At 32.0% G+C, this 18269-nt stretch overlaps 1 long non-coding RNA gene across 2 annotated transcripts; it reads left to right on the top strand.

Annotated features, from left to right (window-relative positions):
- Nucleotides 1-15158: 15158 nt before the first annotated feature.
- On the top strand, nucleotides 15159-18008 carry LOC139904766 (uncharacterized). 2 transcript variants are annotated; one of them, XR_011778947.1, is made up of 4 exons: nucleotides 15159-15597; nucleotides 15713-15945; nucleotides 16786-17089; nucleotides 17252-18008. It is a non-coding gene; the product is annotated as an uncharacterized lncRNA (long non-coding RNA). The 2 variants fall into 2 exon arrangements; XR_011778946.1 differs by having other exon boundaries at nucleotides 15186-15597; nucleotides 17257-18008.
- The last annotated feature ends 261 nt before the right edge of the window (nucleotides 18009-18269 follow it).

The following is an 18269-nucleotide window of genomic DNA, read 5'->3' as shown; positions in this document are numbered from 1 at the left end:
TTTCTACGTGAGCATTCCCAATAAATTTTTCATCCATTCGAATTTTTGCCATTTTTGTGGTATGTATTGAAATTCATCCTCAAGCAACAAACTGTTTCTTTTACTTTTGATTAACTTTGCCAATTTTGGGTAAATAAGTAAGATGATAGTAGAGCAACCAAAAGAAAACTGAATGATGCGTGGCAAATATAAAGAAGATTAATAACAGAGTATCCAATAAATTAATGCGTCATACGTAAAACAAAGAAAAAATTCAGAGCTCAGATCGCACTCAAAAGTACATTGACTTGTATTATCACACAAGTTCTCGGATTTCGTGGGTGCATCATGAGAGTCACGGAGGTTGTAAAATGACAGGTACTGAGGTAATGCCAGAGCCATCTTATGGATTGTACAAAATATAGAATACCGTCCTCGCTCCGCGAAAAGGCCTTACACTATTAATCATTAAAAGTATACATTGAACAAACTTAGCCTATAAGATTTTAATCTTTTTTAAGTAAAAGTGAGACATGCACCATGTTGATTGGGTCCATGCCGCTTGGTTTTTGACACAACCAAGACTTCCGTGCCCAATCCGAGGGCTTGAAACTATTTTTTGGTATTAGATGGGTTCCTTGTATGTATTTGTGGCGGTGGTTATTAACAATCCCACACTACCCCTAGGACACTGGCCAATCCGAAGGCGGAGAGTATTCATTCATATTTTAAGAGGCCCTGAGCTATTTATCCCCCTCCTATATTGCAATAATATTACTCACACTTGAAGGTACTCCCTTGGGAGATGGAACAAACAAATATGTTTGGATATTTGTCACTCATATTATTAAGCGAATTTATAATGTGTTAGTATTCATGATGAAGTTTGATCAAAATATGGACAATTTTCTCACGTGCAAGTTTCCTAACTGTCAATTTTCTCCAGGCCTCTCCCCTATTGTTCTAAGTTCCATATTTCAAATAACTCTGATGGCATCTTCCCAAGGAGGTATTTCACGTTGAGTAGGGTAAACATAGACCTCCCCTATTTCTAATTTAATGATCTCAAAAGTGATTTTTTTATTATAAAAGAAATCATTTGTTGATAAGCACATTACAGCCCTAAATAAAGTACTAAATAAAATAGATATTCATAGGGATTAAAATCAAGGTAAAACAATAATTATATCAAAGTATAGCCCACAGTAACTAAAAAGTAGCAAGGGTTATCAACATATTTAGGTTAAATGAAGGATTACTGACGAAGAATTGGTAAGTGATCATTAGCAATAACATGAAGAAATCCCTTCGAAAAAATGCATCATGCCCAAAGGATTGATCATTACCATCTAGAGTAACAAAAGATTGTTACATTTTGCCACAAGAAAGGATGAGTTCTGTAGGGTGATTGAATTGTGAAATGGTGACTTTTCATCTCTTCAAAGGAACACATCTGCCAATAAAGAATTGTGCACAATAGAAGAAATAAAAAGACGATAAAATAATCCCATGTCGAAAGGAGTCTCTCCTCTAAAGAGTTCTTCGGCAAGGGCCCTCAGTGTGTGCCCCAACTAAGTTTGGTATGAAAGCATGTAGAAACAAACCATTTTTCCATTTGTACTCATTTCTATATCATTAAAAAAAATATGAATCCTCGGCTTTTTAGGCTATGAGGTAATGTTTTATCACTCAACGAATTATTTTATCACTATTGTCCAATGAGTTATATATATAATTTTTTTTTCAATACAGGGCTTGTTTTTCCAAGAATTTTGATGGTCATAAAATTAATTTTTATAGAACTATTAAACTGCATAAATCTATTTATTCTGAAAATGCTGTCCTAATGAGTTTTAATGTTTGAGATACAAACAAAGCGATTCAATGTACAGATAGTGTACAACAAAATAATATTCTTCTTGATTTAATGAATAGTTGTTTGACAAGTAAATCTTCTTTAAAGAAGCCAATCCCATCGAAGGAAGTTTCTGAACTTTATAATCAATGCACTTTTGACTAAAAATAACAACATGAGTATTCTGCCAATAATTGAAGTTAATCACCGAGAAACTCATAATATTAAGACAACGGTCCTTCCATGTCATTCAAAAGTAAGAAGATTGAATTATCAGAAACTTGAGTTCTTAAACCCAAAATATAAAATATATCACAAAGCAAATTACCATGAGGTACTTCAGATCGAATTAACCATCTGCCTTACATGCAGATCTTTAATCCCCAATGGAGACTTTCATATTTGATATAAATTATTAAATAATTAGCTATCAGAATGGAACTAATACCCTAATCCGAGAATGATCGATTTTCTTATATTTATTGAATTTCTAAATGTTTCAACTTTTCGGATTGTTTGCAGATTTTGCTTTCATGTCTATTCTGAGCGATGGGTATTGTGCAAAGTGGGAGGAGAAGGCAGGAGTAAGACTTATGGTACTACTGAATATTCATCACAATTTCTTCTTTAGTTGTTGAGTTATTGTGCTAAGTCTGACGTTACTTTTGTTATGTCCAAAACAATGGATCAAAGACTATTTTGTGTTTAAAATTTTCAGGGCTTCTTCATGGGGGAAAATACTGTTCGAGCTAAGGAATGATTTGAAAAGTGTTATGGGGACTCCGCTCCATCAAGTGAATAAACAAAAAATGAATGAAATAAAATAAATAATAATAATTTTTTTTTTTTTTTTTTTTTTTTTTTTTTTGAAAAAAAACTCAACTTTTTTGAAAAAAGAAAAAAACATGCTTTTTTTTGTTAAGATGTGACTTCGCAGGTCAGGTGTTATATTATTATTTAGCTATGAATTTTTAAGAAATAACACTTAAAAAAGGCAGAATTCATCATTCAGAACACGAAAATCTAATAAAGAAAGAACTAAAAAAAAATTGATCTCACCCAACTTTTCCCCCTTTCTAATCTCAAAACTGCTATTTTTCTCTGTTTTTTCCCCATAGCTACAGTAGCCAGTATTTTATTCTTATAATAAATTAACAAAAAGTAACTACGACAGACGAATTTTTTTACTGAGAGATGATAAATCCTAAATTATATTAATTGGAAATACTATTCTCAGAATTGAAATGAATAATATCATTCCTAATATTTTAGAAGAGTCAATAATCATCAATAAAGGAGACATTTTTGAATTTAGCAAAAAAAAAACACGTTGAGTTGACAAAATAATTTGTGTATTAATATACCATTTTCAGAAGTGAAAAGCATGAGAGAAAAAAAACTTAACAAACATATAAGGTGCTATAAAATTTAAGGATCCTCTCTATCAAACTTTTATGAACTAAAAATATTTAATATATTTGTGAGTGTGTTTTTTATGAATTGATGAAATATGATAAAGCATTTCTAGTAATATCTTTCCTAATTTCGCCAAAATATATAATGAATAGGGATGGAAATCCAGTGTACAATGGGCAAGTTAAAAAAAACCGAAAATCACATGGTAACTCTGAGAAATTGAGGAATGTTTTGGAGGAGATCAGCTAGAATCAGCTGTGACAAGGGAGAAGGGGGAGAAGGAAATAAAGAAGGACATTGGTGAGAATTACTCCGAAGTCGATTTCCAATTCTACTCGGAGTCTAACAAGGACTTACAATTATAACTCTGCAAAACATCCTCAGGGTTACACTCTGTCTTTTATGAGCACACACGAATGTTCCATCAGTTTTAGAATATAATTGAATCTATTTAGGAAAGGAGGTTGAGTACTCAGGAATTAAATATAATAATGACAACTGCTAAGGAACAGAAAATTCATTCTTCTAATTACCAATTTAAAAAACAAACAAAGAAAACTGGCCAGCTAAAAAACTCAAAGGATTTAAATCTATAACTAGGGACTTCCTTATAGAAAGTTTTAACATGAACTGTCACGCCACTTTAAGAAACTATGAGGGCTCAAATTTGATATTTTTTCAACATAAAATGGTCAAATTTCCAATAAATCTTGATTAAACTGTATCAAATAGCTTATAGAATATTTAAAAATAACTTAACATCTTCATTGAAAACGGCTTGATGCCAATGATAAACACAATATTGGAAATAAATCCAAGGTAATATATTTAATAATTATTTTTTATCTGTAATAGGAAAATAAGATTATATAACGATGTAATAACCTTTTCTTAATACATTTTAGGATTAGTTATATTTCAAAACTAGACAATATAAGGACAAATTTGGATAGGCTTAAGTCCTTTAATCTGTTGGTTTCATTTTGACAACCAATATCTTATTATTTTCCTTAATATTACGGAAAAAGGGTTTTTTCTCTTATAAAACATGGCAGTTTAGACTCTAAAAATCCCCGATATCAAACTATGTAGTCGTCACATGAAAACTCTTTATACCACTTTAAATTGATGGCCTGTAATTAATTGTTATTTTAAATATGTGAGAATTATCTATCTTCATTCAATAATTACTCAATTTAAAGTTAATTTCCTCCATAAAACCTTGTATTTTGATAAAGGGCTCAGTACAATTGAATAATTAAATGCTTATAATCGATATTTAATATAAAAAATATATACATAGGCTGCGACAGAAAAACTTCCTTTTTTCAAAAGACAATAAAAGAAGTTATATGTATAAAAGGAAGCTGTTGTTTTTTTAAAATAATATAACAATACCTTTAAAGTTTTGCTTTAGACAGTTTTGAAAATCATAACAGGTAGATGACATCCCCCATTGTTGAATAAACTGAACTTTAGTATTTTAATTCCCAGTGATTTTTCTATTCTTTTTTTGTTCTCTTGAAATTACTTTCATTTGAGAGATTTTTGAGAGAAAAATTATTTTATAAAAAAAAAGCATCATATAATGAGCGAAATATATTATACAATAATTTTGTATGATTAAATGATTATGTCATTAGTAATTGGGGATTTTACAAAGGTGTCAAAAATGTTGGGAAAATATTTGGTAATAATTACTTTCGACGATAATTCCATAGTATTCCAACATTTGATATTGACTGTCTGTATTTCTAAAAAAATTTAAGAATCTTACCTCTAGAATAAAACCATTTCCACCTTACAACTACCTTTAGAGCTGAATTGTCATGCATTTAAAAAAATAAACTAATATTGTCACACCCTGTTTATATAAAGAAAATTTATTTTTAAACATATTCATCTTAAATATCAATCAAAGTAGATTTAATAAAAATAAAATAATTATGTCATAATAGTTCATATTATGAATGTTGTTATTGTTTATCAAAGCATTAAATATCTTGAAATTAGGTAACTTTTTATAGATGTAGTAAAAAAAATACATTATTTTCGGTATCGATTTACCCTGTGTATATGGACTTAAGGTCATAGAAGACATAATATATATATTGGGGGGGATTCTTTTAATTACATTGAAAAATAATGGAATAAAAATAATTTTTTGTATTCAAAAATTTCAAATCTTAAATTTGTATGAAAAAAAATTAACAAATCCATTATTTTTCACAAAAATTACATTTTTTTGATTTTCGCAATAAAATAAATTTTAAGGAAAAAAAATTTTAAAGTCAAATATAAATTTTTTTAGGAAAAAAAAAATTAAATATAAAATTTTTCAGAGAAAATTTACAAAATTCTCAAAAAAAAAAAAAAAATTTGGAAAAAAATTTCAATAAATTCGAACCTGTTAAAAAATAATAAAAATTTGGAAAATTTAGTGAAATTACAAATATTAAATTGTTTGATATTTTTTATTTTTTTTCAAATATTACATTTTCTAGTAAGAACAAAAAATACTCCTTTGTTTGATTTGAACTACAGCCCCTCCAGCCTGGGCCTTTGAATGATCAGAATTCCATTTAAAAAAAAGTTCTTAGACAGTTGTTTGACTGAGTATTGTTTGAAAAGGGTCAAAGATGGACACCAGTAAAGAGAAAATACGCCATATTTGATACTTTTTCTTCGAACAAGGGTAAAACGCAAGCCAGGAGGTGAAAATGGGAATTGAGTTAATGATTCTCAAGCCAAATCAAGCGCAGTTTTGGTTTCGTTGATTATGTAACGGTAATTTTGATGTCAAAAGATGCATACTCCACAAAATCCACGAACAACGATACGGACAATAGCGAAGGGTCCTTTGGACTATAAGGCATGGGTCTATTTTGACTGTTACTCCATCATAAATCAGTCTTTTATATTTGTATTGAGTATAAATTGAGAAGGAAAATGCATTAACATTCATAACATTAAATAGTCATTTTTTAAAAGATATATGTTAAAAAATAATAAAAATCGAAAATCAACTTGGTAACTTGCTAAGACTTGGTCCTAGACAGACTTTTTTATTTTTGGTCCAGTCGTAAGTGATTTTTCTAGATCAATTTGGAGATATATTTTACTTTGGATTACGATCTTAGACCGTAAATGATTTTTTTTTCAAACCGTGGAACGATTTTTTGTGGTATAAATATATAGATCCTTTTTTTTAGCGATCTCAATCTATGGACCAGTTTTATTCCCATTCCTGATTCACGAGTCGTACAAATATATCATATATATATACCTTTTAACTTCATATTAACTTCAAATAACTTCATTTTATTCTACCAATGTTCACAGTTTTGAAGCTCACATTATGTCTGAAACAGTATATCTATCATCTATTTATGAGCAGTCTAGAATCAGACTAGACATAATTTATATTTGGGACCACTCCGGACAATTTCTTTCTATTTTAAACTGGCCCAGACCAAACTTCTTGACAGGACAGAAAACCAACACAACTATTCATGAAGCTGTTTAGCCCCAAAAATTATAAACACTCTTTGATAATGCCTTATATAAATGGGTTTCTTTTAGCTGAGAGTACTCGCGTTGCAGGGCTGAACAGAGGGGAATAGAAAAAAAGAATGGAGATCGAAGGAAGGAGACAGAGAGAGAGATGTAGAAAGAGACAAAAGGAGACGTGAAGACAGGGAGACAAAGAGAGATATAGAAAGAGAGAAGGGAAGGGAGATTTTATTCTGGTGAAACCAGAAAATGAACAACGAGGCCCAAAAAGATATCATAGGAACATGCTTGATTATTTTATACCCCACCCCTGTTAGTAACCCTGATGATTTGAAAAATATTTGGGAGAAGAGCAGCATAGCTGTCGTGACGTTCCATTATATTAGCTTCAAGCAGCTACAGGGAGCGGGGATCAGATTCACGTCTACTTTAAACCTTGATAACTTGAAGACGACATTATCAAATAAAAAACTGGTTACCAAATAGGAAAGCTATTCTCGTCAGCTGACGATATGTAGTTCAGTTAGCATCATGCCGTCATCATATGAGGAGATAAAGAGCTATAAGTGGAACGAGGAGCTTTCGAGCTCCGCCGTAGTCATGGCATTGGTTAATAATTGAGGTGAAATCAACGATTGCTTCAACCTTAGGAATGAATTTACGGACTGTTCAGCGTATCCGTAAGAAGCTAGAGGACACCTGGGATGTTGATGCCACCATAAAGAGGGCACCCAAGGAGGAGGGCGCTGACAGGAAGGTCAGGGACACCAACTTTGTCGACAAGGTGAAGAAGATGGTTGAGGATGACCCTACCAGGTACATGAAGGCCATGGCTAGGCCCTTGGTGTGGCGACAGGACTCAGTACCCTGCCATGTGTCCAAAATCTTCATGCAGTGGTTAACCGAGAACTGTTATGACGTAACCAAGGATTTGTGGCCTCCTAACTCTCCCGACCTTAATCCTTTGGACTATTTTGTCTGGGGCTATGTTGAGAGACATACCAACAGACATCCCCATAGTACCAAGGCCAGCCTGATGGACTCCATCAAGGAGGTATTCGGCAACATGGACAATGAGATGGTCAGAAGAGCCTGCGGCCGGTTCAGAGGCCGTATTGAGGCCGTTATTGATGCCAACGGTGATTATATCGAATGAATGGCTACTCTATACCTATATGCTCGTCATAGTTTTGATTTTCCATAAAAAAGTTAAAAAATGTATATTTTGTGTTGTTTTTTGTAGAAAAATATTTTGGCGACAATTTGATCCCCGCTCCCTGTATAAAGATGAAATAAGTAAATGCAAGTGGCACTTTGTAAGAAGCTATGACATAAGAAGGAATTACATTGAGGTCGATTCTTAATACACTTATAACTCAAAAAAAAATAATCCTCAGAGTTACTCTCAGTATTTCACGCACTAGTGATTACTTTATTCTTAGATGTTCTCTTTTCAGGAATAAACGAATTTTGAATACAGTTTTAGTCAATGAGTAAGACTGTTCATATTTCCAAAAACGAAACTCACACACTAAAAATGCTTAAGATTTACAACCCTATCCCTTATAGTTTATACTACTATTTTGTCAAAAAGTACATAACATTACAATGAAAGCGTCCTTGGTTTGACTTTTAAAGTAATTATGGCAGAAACATCCTTACTGATAATCTTTGTGTGGCCTTCAATGTAAAATCCAATTCAAATATATAGAATACATATTGTATATATATTCAACATCCACGCCTTTTTATCTTGATACTTTCAATCAATCTTTTTTTATAATCAAATAGAAGGATTAATCCCGTAAGACTTTTCATGAAATGATACAATTTATGTATATTTAAAGTAGTATGAATATTTATGAACTCCTTCAACCTACATAAGTCAATTTGAGCGTGACCTCGAACTTAATAAATGACTCGTTTAAAAAGTTTTATCTAATTAGTTCTGTTTAAATATTGAAGCAAAACCAAGATCGTTCTTCGTATGAAAAAAAAAAATAATAATATTTATTATACCATGATATTAATTCAATGTTATATATTCACCATGGCGTATGCCGTATATTCATTTAAACGAGGATATTTTCAGCGAGTGTCATCTTAGATACATTCATTAGACCTAAAAATTATTTGAATGACCTTATTTTTAGCTATATCAATTTTTGCAATATTTCTATGTAATATATTTAGAAGATTAATGACGTCATTATTACAGACCAAGGACCAAAACAAGCAGTAGCTTGACTAAATTTCATATCATTTGATTGTTTAATATGCAAATGAGTTATGGATAAGTTATTGAAATAAAAGTGGTGAATAAAATCCATTATTTTTGGTATAATCGGTTTACCCTATATGACCTCAGGGGCTTCTGCTGGATTAAATATTGGTTTGGTTTTTGGAAGATTTTTGGATAAAACGATCCTCATGGAATTGCACACAGTCAAATAGTCAGAATTTCTCCCCATTGACTAGCAAGATATATTCGAGAATGAATGGAGAAACGCATTATAATTGAACACAATTGGAGAGAGATCCATTTCAAATCTTACATTATATGTGGGAAGATATATTTTGTTATAATGTACAAACTCGTTTGTATGTATATATAGTGGCAAAACATCCCCAGATCCAGTAGCATCAATTAGTCCTCACATTACAAAAAGGGAAAAGCAAAGGATGGATCTAAAGCAGTGGTTCTTGACCTTGTTTCGATAGTACCCTATGAGTTCAGTGAGTCAGTCTCAGGCGTTTGGTGGAGGTCAGAACATACATGATTTGGGATGACATGCTCCACCAATGAAGAAGGGTTCAGTGAATATTAATATGAAACTGGAAGGCTTCACTACCTCCAACAAGATTAAGAACCAGTGATCTAAAACAAACAAATGAATTAAACTCCCTTAATATTATTAACGACATATAAAATATTTCTTCGAATGGGCATTACTACAACAAAAAAATAGTTTGCATTTACTCTGGTCGGAAATTTTAGGAGCATTCCTATAAAATTATGGCGATAAAAGGTATTTTAAACGACTTTAATATAATTTGGGGTATCCAATTCCTAGTTTACTTTATGAAAGAGTTAAAAAAAAAAAAAATTCATAATTAAATTCATAATCAAGGGACCAAAAGACCCTTATAAAATACTCTTATTGATGTTAAACCGTACGCATAACTTAGTGAAAAATTGCTGTAATAATAGAATCAAAGATGAATTATATTGATAATTTTACAAACCCAAAATTATTTGCATTTTACAAAAATATACATATAGTGGCCGAAAAATAATTTCAAACGTCAATGATGATATAGTTATATTAGCCTTGACTCCTATCTGTATTAATTATTGACTTTGAAGCTTAATTCATAAATTTTACAATAACAATAATTGTATAATAAAATATTTTATATATAGAAGAAAGAAAAAAACATTTCCGTGCATAAAAAAATTATATTAGAAGTTAATTACAAAGTTTGTTCAACGAGAGTGAGTTGATATGGACTTTGCATGTCACATACAAACAATCTGTAACACAAATCAAGAAAAGGTGAAAATCCCAGTTTATACTCATTTATCAGCTAAAAAAGACGGAGAGTAACAATGAGGGTTTGCCCGGGAGTTATAAGTTACTCAGAAGTGAATTGAAGATCCATATAGGAGTCGTTCACCCCTATATCATTGATAATATCGGATTGAGGGGGTTGTGTTTATTTCCTCATCTCATAGCTACTTGTAGCTGATCAAATCAAACCTCCCGACAGCTAGACTACGCTCCTACCAAACATTCTTAAAATTGTCAGGGGTACCACGATCATTTGCAAGTACATTTTAAATCCCAGAGCCTCTTCATTTCAAGATTGACATTGGAGTATATGTCCTTGCTATTTAAGGAGTGGTATTTGTGTTTTATTTCCTTTCTGTCACGGGTACTAGCATCTGATCTAATAAAATGTCATGACAGCAAAGCTTATATATAAGGAGAGGGATTTGTGTTTATTTCCTTCCTCCCACAGATACTAGCAGCTGATCTAATAAAACGTCATGACAGCTAAGATGCTCTCATTCCAAACATTCTTTGTATTGTCGGGATTATCACGCTCATTCTCAAATTTTTAAATCTTTAAATAAGGACAATACATTTTTATACAACAGTGACTATAAACAATGACTTTAAGGGAGAAAATAAAGGCGGGTTACCCCACTTTTTTGTGCGTTTATAGGTATATTTTCTGTAGGGAATAAAGTACATAGTTTTGTATTTTTCGATTTATTTCAATGCTTTATAAGAAGTGTTGCAATCATCCAATTTAAGCCAACTATGTCCTGTTCTGTTCTACAACTTATCGCCAATGAGGTTCCAACTTCATAATGCCCTTCTCATAGAAGCCCTTGTCCCTATTGGCAAAAAACTCGGACAACCAATTTTCACAACCCTCTATTGAGATCAAATTTATACGCCCAACGGCGTTGGCTATAGACAATAAGAGGTAGTAGTCACTTGGTGCCAAGTACAGACTGGTGGGTGGATGGTTAAGAACTTCCTGTCCGAGCTCTTGGAGCTTCTGGCGCGTCATCAAAGATGTGTGCGGACTGGCGTTGCCTCAATTAAGTCGTGTTGTCTACTATTCACCAGTACTGGGCGCTTCTTTTCCATGAACAGCTTTAAATGGGTGAGTTGGCGAATTTCATCTTTGATACCTCCATATTTGTCGCATGATAATTCACAAAAAATTTTTATCGAGTTTAGCTATTGTTGGATCGGCCATAGGAAGGATTTTCTAATCTTTATTTCCCTTCCTCCTTTCCGGTTTTTTTTAGTCGGTCCTCCACTCCTACAGTTCTACCTACTTTTTTATTTTCTTTACCCCGATTTCGGATTGGAAAATAAAAAAACAAAGAAAATAATGAATAGCTAATTCTTGCTCAATTCTTCTCAATTGTATTATCATTATTCAATAACTATTGAGAATAGTTTACAACTTTACAAGAGCGATTCAATTAATTTTCAAAACACTGATTTGGAGAAAATAAGCAGAAAAATCGACAGCTGACAACAAGATACAGTGTAAATTTTTGTGTTAGTGAGCTAATTTTAGTAATCCAATGAAGAAATTTTGGCCATCATGTAAAAAAATACAAATTACCAGCGCACTTCTAATAAAATATATGACTTATAATACAGTATCGAATGAAACTACTACGTACCGAGTGCGACAGAGAAATTTTCCGCAATCAAGAAGGAAACCCAAAACCTAAATAACTTTTTATTATAAAAGATTTATTAGATTATGAAAAATGTTATTGGAAAAACATTTAGCAACCAATCTTTGTGAGAATTATTCAATATGGCCGCCTTCAGCCTCTTTCCCAGTCTCCACACGAGGTTGAAACTTGGCGCAGTTTACCACAATATAATCGGCGGACATGTTGCCCCATTGCTTCTTGATGCTGGACTTGAGCTCCTCCACATTTATGTATGATGTATTCCCAACCTTGCTCTCTAAAAAACTCCACACACTAAAGTTGAGGTGATTGAGATCAGGACTGGAATAGGGCTAGATTGTCTGGTTGACTATAAGGATCTTCTTGTCTTGTTCTTCACAGTCGACGGATGACTCTTCAAGTAATTAAGGACTTTTTTGTATCTCTTAAACCTTACGGCAATCATCCTGTCGGTCAAGAGATGTTTTGAAGTCCTGACAAAGCTCTTAAGGCCGAATTCATCATGGATTGCCCCCCTGATGGTGATCTTGTCCAATTGGAACTCGTCAGCTAAGCAAATCATTGACATCATTGGATCTTTCTTGATATTGTCCTCCAGGGAATTGAGAAATGTTTCATCTCTCTTCAAACCATTTCTTCCCCTTCCTACCTTCCTTTTGACTCTTTCCCATTCTCCTTAGCCACTCTGATGTTCCGGACAGTCCTCTGTCAGTCACGCTGACAATATCTGAAATTATTTTTGGATAAACATCTGCGTCGGAAAGATCCGAAACACTCTGTTTTTTTATTCTTGTTCATTCATTTTTTGTCCAATTTTGATCAAATCAAAACAATGGACAAAAAAAAAACATGTATCGTAACATTGATTGAAATGTGACCTGAAACCTTAATTAGAACAATAAAAAAATAATTTAATAAGATAGATAATTTCCCTGTCGCACTCTGTAGGATTTTAAAATTATGAAGAATTAATATGACTATGAGAGTCGAGAAGTACTTAAGAGATAAATAGTTGTTGGAATTATTGACTTATTACCAATAATCTAAGGCCTTTTTTCTCGCTTACTTTTTATAAAAAGGTTGCGTGATACAATAAAGGTAACAACGTGATATAGCTTGCTCTAAGAACAAATTTTTTGATCTATTTAATTTAATCTCAAAATAATTTTAATTAATTCATTTTTATTTGTTTTTGTGGTGAAAGAAAAAATTATGAAATGATATTTTTTTGAATAATCTGCGGTCAAATATATAAAAAGAATATTCATCTCATCGAAAAAATATGTATTATTTAGAGAATTAAAGAAAAGAAATCATCTTCCCATTTAGAAAGTTATAATATATGCCTTCCAGGCTTCAAAATAAGGGTTTCTACATCATGTTTGTATATGTATTTTTTTTCTTGTAAAAATAAAAATAATTTCCATGTAAAATATATTAACCTTCGTCATTTTCCATAAGGATTTAATTAAATTTCAAATAATAACAGAAAATGAGTATTTATGAAAAAAAGATTTCAAAAATATACAATTTTCACAAGAAAAAAAGGAAAAATCACAACAAAATAAAAAAAATTGAAATTTTTTTTATCTAATATTAAATTTTTTGGAAAAAAATTCGAAAATCCACAGCTGTTCACAAAAAATTTATTGAAGATAAAAATAAAATAACTTATTACTTTGTTTATTTCTCAAAAATATGAAATTATGAAATAGCCATGGCGATTAAAGTTAGACATGGGACCGCTGACTACAAAATTCAGAGGGTGCTTTTGTGTTAGCAAAGTAACCTCGTGATATATATTGAAGCAGTTGATTTGATGTTACGCTTATTTGATTATAGCACGGCTTTAGCTCACTAACACAAAAATTAACAATGTATTTTGTTGTCAGCTGTCGATTTTTCTGCTTATTTTATCCAACGATTCAGTGTTCTGAACATTAATTGGGCAAATTTGAGTATATCTAATATTTACATTGTTGTTGTTTCAATTCCTCAGGCCTATAATTTCTCATTGAGGAGCGATAAAGGCCTTGAGTTAGAGCCCACGTAATTGCTAAAAAATGATATAAAACACTGCCAATTAGGGATTGAAATAACATGGGTTGGTTATGATTGAATTAGTCATGGGATATGAAGAGCGCTCACTGTTCTAAATATGTTGATACGTCTATGCAAATGAAGCAAAGCCGTGGATATATTAGAGTATGTCATAAGACGTATGTACTAGCTCCATCAATATTTTGTATAATCATCATGAAAACCATGACGAAAAGAGCTTTCCTCTCCTCCACTCCGTTTTGCTTACGTCATGTTACATGATTGCATAAGTATATATAATATTTATAAAGCAATATGTAGTTGTGTAAATAATCAATCAGGGGCGTCCACAGGGGGTGGGTTATAAGAGCTGTAGTCCCTCACCCCCCATTATTTATTTATTTTGCTTTTTACTTGAAATATAATATTTTAAAATATTAAATAAGAAATTTTTCTCCAAAATATTGACTATTTGAAAAAAAAAATTCAAAATTTTTTATATTTAATCATTTTGAAGAAAATGATGTGAACTGCTATTGATTTTTGAAAATTTTTGAGAAAAGCTATTGTGATTTTTGGACAAAAAAAAATTAATTTTTTGTGAGCAGCTGTGGATTTTTAGAAAAAACTTCGGAGAAATTAATTTATCAATTAATTTATTTCCAAAGAAATAATTTTTTTGTGAATAGTTATTCAGAAAAATTTATTATAATTCATATTTTGGTGAATAGCTTTGATTTTTTGAATTTTTTTTCAAAAAATTTGTCAATTTGTGAAAAAAATAAAAGAAACAAGAAAAAAAAAGTATATAATAACAATATATATATATATATATATATTCCTGTTAATTAACTAATTATCGCTACGTGATTGTATGAAATACTAGTATATTCTCTAAACTATAAAATAATAATATATTTAAAAATATTTCAACATTAATCCAGTTAATTCGTAGATACAAAACAAAAAATAATCATTTATGAATATTCATAATTTATCACAGATTTCGGTTACGGAATGAATGAAGAGAAGGTTGTTAGTTTGGTGAGCAGCAAGGAAGGAGTAGAAGACGTATTGTAGAGGAGAGAGCAACACGTTGTTTCATTGATTGTTTAAAGAATTAAAGCAATAGATACCATCAATGGAACTGAGAGGAAGAGTTTTTGAGCTCGAGAGGGAGTTGTCTCAACTGTTCCTCCACGATTGGTAGTGCGCCTTCCGCCTAAAGCCACGGCGTAGCCTGATCCCGTTCCTCCCACATTTACTGGAGGTCCCAAGTTTCTTAGTGTTGTGTATACCCAAGGTTCTGTAGTGGTCGTGGTTGAGGGAGTGCTGGGGCCGAAGCGGGAACGAAGGACTTCTTTAACATTCCATTTGGGTTGGTGTCGATCCTCTTGGACGGAGGGCTTCGTAAGGAGCAATAGTATAAGAATAAACATGGATGACAGCACCTGAATAATATTCATATTGTTATTACGTTTTCCCTTCTGATGGTTGTGTAAGAAACGATTCTTCTTCAGTTAAACACTGGCATTAGTATAAATCTTAATAATACTTCAAGGTAAGTTTTTTTCTCCCTCTATGATAGTTTGAGCCTTCGTTGAGGAAAAAAAAAAAAGAATCGCCCACGTACTGACTGCAGGAACACTAACTATATTTTTTTTTTCATTTTAAAGTTATCTAACATTCACAAAAAACAACATTATTAACCATGGTGAAACGATGTACAGTAAGAAACAAATGAATAATGTACTAAACCAAACTAAATCCAGGACTTAATATAAACGGGAGGAGGAATCATAGGAATATCAGAAAATGACTGAAGTTGAAAAAAAAAATGAAATTGCGTACACCATATGCGTGCGTCATGGGAAAGAAAGAGAGAGTATTATGTTTCTGAATACCTCACGTAAGTCGTACTCTAATACTTTAATGAAACTATCCAGTCATATGCTCAAAACATGCAAAAAGAGTTTTGTAATAACAACAAGGGATACAACATGTATCTACCTGTAACACCAATATTTATTAAAAAATTTATAAGTCAGATTTTTTTTTTTTACAAGGTTCTTCCTCTCTCATCCCGAATAAGCATTGCTTGCACCTACCTATAAGTAACTAAATAGTAGTAACGTAGTTGATGGTGCAGGGAAATGAGTAAACAATTACAGGGACTTCTTCACTTTACATGCTTTATTAACTCTTTATAAATATATATATAAACATTTTGGGAAAAGAAACCTTTTTTGAGTGAAAGTTTGAATCTATGTACAGAGTGCGGAACCAAAACTCCGTTAATATTCCATTGAGGAGGTGGCTTCTAAAAGCATTTTAAAGCTTCTCTAATCAGTTTTGTGTTTATGCTGATGGAGTTTTAGTCAGCTTTGATGTTATATCAGTCCTTATTTAGGACTGAAGACCAGTTCAGTCCTTAAACTCACAAAATTTGGTTCTTAATGACGTCACACAATTCTTTTTTTCTTTTTTAATCAGTTCTATTACTAATTGTCTGAAGGACCGTCCCAAGAGTGGACTGAGCTAGGAGGTGGTTTCTAAAAGTATTATAAAGCTCTCATATTCAATTTTATATTTATACTCATGAAGTTCACTTTAACTAAGTGTTGTTTGTGTCAGTCTTATTTAGGACTGAATTTCCCGTGCCCTCCAGTTCAGTTATATATATTATTCCTATAACCTATTAAGTTTCGTCATTAATGACGTCACTGTACTTATTTTCTTTTTTTATCAGTTATAGTACTGGGAGTTCGAGGGACCGGCAGTCGTAAGGACCAGTCCAAAAACTGGACTGAACTAGACCAAATAAATAAGGGTTGTCACAACACTATGTCAACTATAGAATTTTTGAAGAAGAACACAAATGACTTAGTGTCTCTGATTGCCTCCTCGCACCAGAGGCTCTAAAAATTACTTCAAGCATTTTTGACGTACCCTTGGCTACAGTCTACAACAGATGGAAGGCTCTGAATTAGTGTTGTGTAAGTTCTTATTTAGGACCGCGGCCAGTTCAGTCCCACTTGTCCATCTTAAAAAAGGTATTGTGGTAGAAAAGGTATATGTTCGTATTATATTGTATTATAATGAAAAGCAATAAAAAAATCTCAAGGTGTGTACAATTGTCTTAATACATATTTTATATATCTTATTTGACTTAATAAAATATCGATATTTTGATGAAAAATTATAATGTCTGACAGTTTAGGATCGGCCTCAAGGACCGGTTCCAATGATCGATAGGCATAAGGACAGATAAAACTGGTCCTAAGACTGGACTTGACTGAATAAATAAGGATCGACACAATACAACTCTGGATGAATGTAAATGTGGGAGAAGATAGTCAGGAAGAGGTACATCAAACAAAAAACGTTCTGAAGAGTACTACAAAGTATTGTAGTATACTTTTTTTCCTTGGTTGAAGATGGACCCAAGATGGCGTACCTCCGCACAAGGATATAAAAGTACAAGAGTTTTGTGCCTAGATTATGGCCAATTTCTAGCTCTCTAACTTCCGGCCCAGTAAAAGCTTCGATCTTAATCCATTAGATTATGCTTTGTGGGGCGTTTTGGAGTCTAAGACCAATAGGGCCTCTCGCCCTTGCTTGGAGTCTCTGAAGTCCATCATCACCAAAGAGTAGAACAAATTTTCCCCTCATTAACAGCTACTTAAACTTTAGAGATGGTGTGGAGCCTATCATGGAAGTAAAAAGGGGACATAGGGAAAAAACGATATCCCATTAGGATTTCTCTATAAGTTTTATGAGAGTCATTTGTCTCTAAAATCATTTCACATTCATGCCACATTTTTTCGACAATAAAAATTCAAATTTTAGCTTTTGCACCCAGTACATATATATTCTATTTCAATCTAATAAGTTTCATCTTGTGAAAATGAAAGTTCTTATGTATTTTGATTGTATTCATTGATACAGCAAATATATAATTAATTCAAATGATTTTATTCTTTGTAATTTTATCATCAGAGAAAATCTTAATGGAAGTTAGGAAATGATTGTTAAGATACTAAGTAATGAGATTCTAATTATTATAAGACTAATTATAATGTATAAATATAACCTCAAAATTGGTCGTACAACGGATTGTGAAAGAATAGGTGAACAAGTATTTTGGTCACTGAGACCTCGTTTTTAATTAGAATAATCTCTGTGATTGTTAATTAAGTTGATAGGAACTTTTCTTACTCCAAAATAGTCTCA

Source organism: Lepeophtheirus salmonis, chromosome 2, assembly GCF_016086655.4.
Source record: "Lepeophtheirus salmonis chromosome 2, UVic_Lsal_1.4, whole genome shotgun sequence".
Taxonomy (NCBI): Eukaryota; Metazoa; Arthropoda; class Copepoda; order Siphonostomatoida; family Caligidae; genus Lepeophtheirus; species Lepeophtheirus salmonis.
The sequence above is the reverse complement of the archived record's forward strand: the minus strand, read 5'-3'. Positions and strand labels throughout refer to the sequence as shown.